The sequence below is a fragment of the Syzygium oleosum genome, unplaced genomic scaffold (assembly GCF_021117445.2).
Source record: "Syzygium oleosum isolate NSW1041296 unplaced genomic scaffold, Sole_v2.1 Sole_v2.01, whole genome shotgun sequence".
NCBI lineage: Eukaryota > Viridiplantae > Streptophyta > Magnoliopsida > Myrtales > Myrtaceae > Syzygium > Syzygium oleosum.
Window position 1 is genome coordinate 33,751,695 of NW_026607485.1, and position 5,513 is coordinate 33,757,207.

Genomic DNA, 5,513 nt, shown 5'->3' on the forward strand with positions numbered 1-5,513 from the left:
GCTTGGGCGAGGGTCACCCTTAGTGGTGACCACGGGCCGGTTTCGGCCCGGAGCCGGACCGGAACCGGCCCGGTCAAACCCGGGCCCGGACCGGAACCGGCCCGGTCAAACCCGGGCCCGGCTCGTTGACCGGGCCCGCGGTTCGGAACCGGAACCGGCCCGTGCCCTACGGCCCGGTTCCGGTTCTAGAAATTTTTGAACCGGCCCGGAACCGTCGGTTCCTGGCCCGGTTAAAAAAAAAAAAAAAAAAAAAGAAAAAGGCTGCTGATCTTCTTGTTGCGGCCCGTGCCGGGCGGCAACGGGCAAATTTTTTTAAAACCCCGCGACGGGGCTGCACGTCTGCGAGCCCTGCTGCGGGCAAATTTTGTTTAAAAAAATAAACCCCGCAGCGGGGCTGCACGTCTGCGAGCCTGCTGCGGGCAAATTAAAAAAAAAAATAATAAACCCCCGCAGCGGGGCATGCACGTTTGCGAGGCCTGCTGCGGCAAATTAAAAAAAAAAAAAAACCCCGCGGCGAGTGCACGTCGTCGCGAGCCCACTGCGGCGGGCTTGCGCTTGCTGCGGCCGTTGCCAGGGCGGCCTTTGGGGCTGCGGCGGCAACGGCAAAACCAACGCCCAAACGGGCAAAAATTTAAAAAAAAAAAAGATAACCGTTGCAAAATTGCAACGGTTATCTTTTCTTTTTTTTTAATCCTAAATTTTCTTCTCATTTTTTTCTTATAAATTCTCTCAATACTCACAATTCTCTCAAATTCTCTCAAATTCTCTTCTCTCAAGTCTCAAATTTTCTCAATACTCAAAATTCTCTCAAATTCTCTTAAATTCTCTCAATTTTCTCAATCCACGCAATTCTTTCTTAATTCTCCCAATTAATCCACTCAATTCTCTCAATCCACTCAAAAAATGACAAGTGGAAGTCGAGTGCCAACTGGCAAAGGTAAGAATATCATGACGGAATCCCATCATTCTTTTGATCCTCGTGAATATGCAGATTTTCAAGAGGATGAAATCAACATTTTTCCCGATATGGAGCGCGTCCCGACGCAAGAAAGTTTTCATCCTCCTGCCGAAATATCTACAACAAAGGAAGCAGAATGGGAATTTACATCTGACATTTGGAATCACTTCACGAAAATGGAAAGGTTTGATATTGGTAAAAAAAGGTATGATATAATTTGTAAATATTGTGGGAAAATATATAAATATACAGGTGGACAAAGATATGGAACATTTAAACGACATCTTAGGAGCAAACATCCAACCGAAACGGGAATCGATATCGGGCAACAACAAATTTCCGGGTACGTCAATCCTAACACTTCCCCTTTATTTCGTTTTAATGAAAAAACTTATAAGGAAGAATTAGGCAAATTTATTTTCGTTGAGCATTTAGCATTTAATTTTGGAGAAAGATTTGGTTTTAATGAATTTGTACAAAAAACATGTGCTCCACAAGCAAAACGTGTTCCTAGAAATTCAACTAAACGAGTAATTAAAGATCTTTACAAAAATGGAAAAAAAGATTTACAAAACTTTTTTATGCAATTTAATGGATGCGTGCATATAGGTAGTAATATTTAGAGTGATCATTGGCAAAATCATTCTTACATGGGCATAACATGTCATTGGATAGATGACGAGTGGAGTATTCAAAAAAGAGTTATTGTATTTAGAGTTTTCGATGATAAGCATACGGCAAATAATATTTATAGAATAATTATGCAAGTTTTAGAAGAATATTATTTGCTTAACAAAATTTTTTCAATTGGTTTTGATAATGCCGTAGCAAATACCGCTTCAATTGGCGATTTAGAAAATATTTGTAAACCCGCTTTTGGCGGAAAATTTTTTCACGTTAGATGTGCTTGTCATGTTTTAAATTTATGTGTACAAGATGGTTTGAAAACTCTTGATATTTTTCTTCAACCAATAAAAACGGCGATTCAATTTTTATGGAAACATCCCCAAAAAATGAAAGAATGGGGTAGATTTTGTAGAGAAAATGGCAAAAAGCCAAAAAGATTTCCAAGAGATGTTCCAACTCGTTGGAATTCTACTTTTCACTTGCTTAGTGAATCTTTAGCATATAAAGATTTATTATGTGCATTCATTTCTAATAATATACCTCATATTAATTTATACCCACAAGAGTGGGATATTTGCCAAAAATTTTTAGATGTTTTAAAGGTTTTTAATGATGCAACTTATACTTTATCCGGTGTTTATTATCCTACTACACATTTATTTTTAGTAGAGTGTACTAATATTGTCGAAATTTTTGATGAATATGAAAATGATGTTGAATTACAACATACTATCGTTGCAATGAAAATGAAGTGGCTACATTATTATAGCGAAATTCCCATTATTTATTTAGTTGCTTGTGTTTTTGATCCGCGTTGCAAATTGGATGGCTTAAATGATTTTTTGCGTACGTATTATCAATGTTTACATTATGATGCGATAAATGTTACAACCATAGTACGTGAGGTTAAAAACGTAGTAATAGAAATATATAATGAATTTTATACTAAATATAATTTAGGTGATATTGGATCTTCTCAATCTACGGAGATACAAAATGACAGTACAGGTAAAATTAGTAGAGGGTACCAACTTTTATTACATAGACAAAAAAAACAAAAGGGAGTAATAGAAAATATTTCTGAATTAGAAATTTATCTAACCGTTTCATTTGAGTTTATTGAATCCGAAGGTGGTACAGATTTTTTAATTTTGGATTGATGGAAGAGGCACGCAAGCTAATACCCAATCCTTTCTCTTATTGCAAAACAGATTTTTTCAACCCCTTGTTCCACAGTTGCGGTCGAACAAGCATTCAGTGCCGGAGGTAATATTTTGGACGAACATCGTTCAAGATTAGCTCCAGAATCAGTGGAGATTCAAGCTTGTGTTGCTGATTGGACGAAGGCTCAATACCGGCAACAAGAGATAGATCGGAATAATGAATCCGAATTCTTTAACGACGAAGATACTACCGCTACTGGTACCGGTACCGGTACTGGAACGGGTAGTGACGATTGAGGGTAAAAGAACTATTGGAGTTGGTAAATATTTCGGGAACCCTTGTTTCTCATACCGGGTACGCCCACGTGAGCTTAGGGAAACCGAAGTATAATCCGACGACATGTGACCTCTGGTCCCCTGCGCACGGAATGCTTAGGTTTTGGGATCATTTTAGGGCATATATATTGTGCTCCTTTTTTTTATAGATCGTTGTAACGAATTGTAATGTGCTTAATGATAATTTATTAAGTTCAAGCCCTCTCTTTCTCTCTTGTCTTTTTGTCCCCAAATTTGATTACAATTTACATTTTAATTACAATTTATATTGAATAATGTTCCGTCACCGGAACAGTAATTTTTTAAGTTTTTAATTATTTTCTTTTCTGTTTTTCCTTTTCTGTTTTTTTTCTTTTCCTTTTCCTTTTTTTTTTTTTTCGTTTCTTCCTCCGCCGGCGTCGGGCGAGGCCGCCCTCGCTTTGGTGCCGGGCGAGGCCGGCCTTACCGGATCGGGCGAGGCCGGCCTCGCCCGGTGCGGCGAGGTCGGCCTCGCCGGCCGGCGAGGTCGAGCCTCGCCCAGATCTGGCGAGGGTTCGACCTCCGCCGGCCTCGGGGAGGCCGGCCTCGCCCGGTGCCGACGAGGTCGAGCCTCGCCGGCGTCGGGCGAGGTCGGCCTCGCCGGTTGCGGGCGAGGTCAGCCTCGCCCGACATCGGCGAGGTCGAGCCTTCGCCCGATCTCGGCGAGGCCGGCCTCGCCCGGCCCAAAGCGAGGGCGGCCCTCGCCCGAGCCGGCGAGGGCGGCCTCGCCTGAGGCCGGCGGAGGTCGCCGGCCCCCGGCTATGGCCGGCGGAGGAAGAAAAGAAAAAAAAAAGAAAAGGAAAAGAAAAAGGAAAAAAACAGAAAAGAAAAATTATGAACCGGCTCGGAACCGGTTCCGAACCTGAACCGGAACCGGAACCGGCCTGGAACCGGCCCGGAACCGTCCGGTTCCGGTTCATACTTGGCCACGAACCGGAACCGGTCGGTTCCAAACCGTGGCCATGACTAGTCACCCTTACTAGATCTGGCGAGGGCGACCTTCGCCCAGGCTACAAGCCGCCCTTGTTGGATCTGGCAAGGGCGACGGCAAGGGTAGCCCACGATAGATCCGGCAAGGACGATCCTCGCCCAGGCGGCAAGGGTCTAGCCCATGCCCTCGCCGGCAAGGGCCGCGACACCCTCACCGGCCTTGGCCTGTGGCCGTTCGCCGGTGGCCGCTGACTAGCCACAGGCCAGGAAGAAAACGAAGAAGAAGAAGCAGAAGAAGCAGAAGAAGAAGAAGAAGAAGCAGAAGAAGAAGCAGAAGAAGAAGCAGAAGCAGAAGAAGAAGCAGAAGAAGAAGAAGAGAAGAAGAAGAAGAAGAAGAAGAAGAAGAAGAAGAAGAAGAATTTCTTTTCCATTTCTGATTCGTGTTCCTAGAATCAAGAAGTAGCTAAGAAGAAGAAGAAGAAGAAGAAGAAGAAGAAGAATTTCTTTTCCATTTCTGATTCTTGTTCCTAGAATCAAGAAGTAGCTAAGAAAAAGAAGAAGAAGAAGAAGAAGAAGAAAAGAAGGAGAAGCAGAAGAAGAAGAAGAAGAAGGAGAAGAAGCAGAAGAAGGAGAAGAAGGAGAAGGAGAAGAAGAAGCAGAAGAAGAAGAAGAAGAAGCAAAAGAAGAAGCAGAAGAAGCAGAAGAAGAAGAAGCAGAAGCAGAAGAAGAAGGAGAAGAAGAAGGAGAAGAAGCAGCAGAAGAAGAAGAAGAAGGAGAAGAAGGAGAAGCAGGAGAAGAAGGAGAAGAAGGAGAAGCAGGAGAAGAAGAAGCAGAAGGAGAAGCAGAAGAAGAAGAAGAAGAAGGAGAAGCAGAAGAAGAAGAAGAAGAAGCAGAAGCAGAAGAAGAAGAAGAAGAAGCAGAAGCAGAAGAAGAAGAAGAAGCAGAAGAAAAAAGAAGAAGAAGAAGCAGAAGAAGAAGAAGAAGCAGAAGAAGAAGAAGAAGAAGAAGCAGAAGAAGAAGAAGAAGAAGAAGAAGAATTTCTTTTCCATTTCTGATTCTTGTTCCTAGAATCAAGAAGTAGCTAAGAAGAAGAAGAAGAAGAAGAAGAAGAAGAAGAAGCAGAAGCAGAAGAAGAAGAAGAAGAAGAAGAAGAAGAATTTCTTTTCCATTTCTGATTCTTGTTCCTAGAATCAAGAAGTAGCTTTTTCTTGCTTCTTGATCTCATTCAAAGCGATTCTAGGAACAAATTTGTGCAAATTTGTGCTCGGGAACAAAAAATTTACCAAGCGATTTCATTCCAAAAGCGATTCTAGGAATAAAAGAATATAATCGGTTACTATTTGACCAATTACCAAACACACCCTGGGTTACTTGCCCAATGTAGGTTCAATTCTCTGCAACATGAAAAGGAAACAATTCTATGTCTGGACCTCCCACTCGTACTTTGGCTTGCTAGGCAATTTCCATTTCTGATTCTTGTT

The 5,513-nt window shown here is 42.5% G+C and overlaps 1 long non-coding RNA gene and 1 pseudogene across 1 annotated transcript; both read left to right on the plus strand.

Annotated features, from left to right (window-relative positions):
* The first annotated feature begins 715 nt into the window (after window positions 1-715).
* On the plus strand, window positions 716-3,282 carry LOC130140630 (uncharacterized). Its single transcript, XR_008818637.1, has 2 exons — window positions 716-1,301; window positions 2,822-3,282. It is a non-coding gene; the product is annotated as an uncharacterized LOC130140630 (long non-coding RNA).
* Window positions 3,283-4,300: 1,018 nt separating this feature from the next.
* Window positions 4,301-5,181, plus strand: LOC130137722 (uncharacterized; annotated as a pseudogene).
* The last annotated feature ends 332 nt before the right edge of the window (window positions 5,182-5,513 follow it).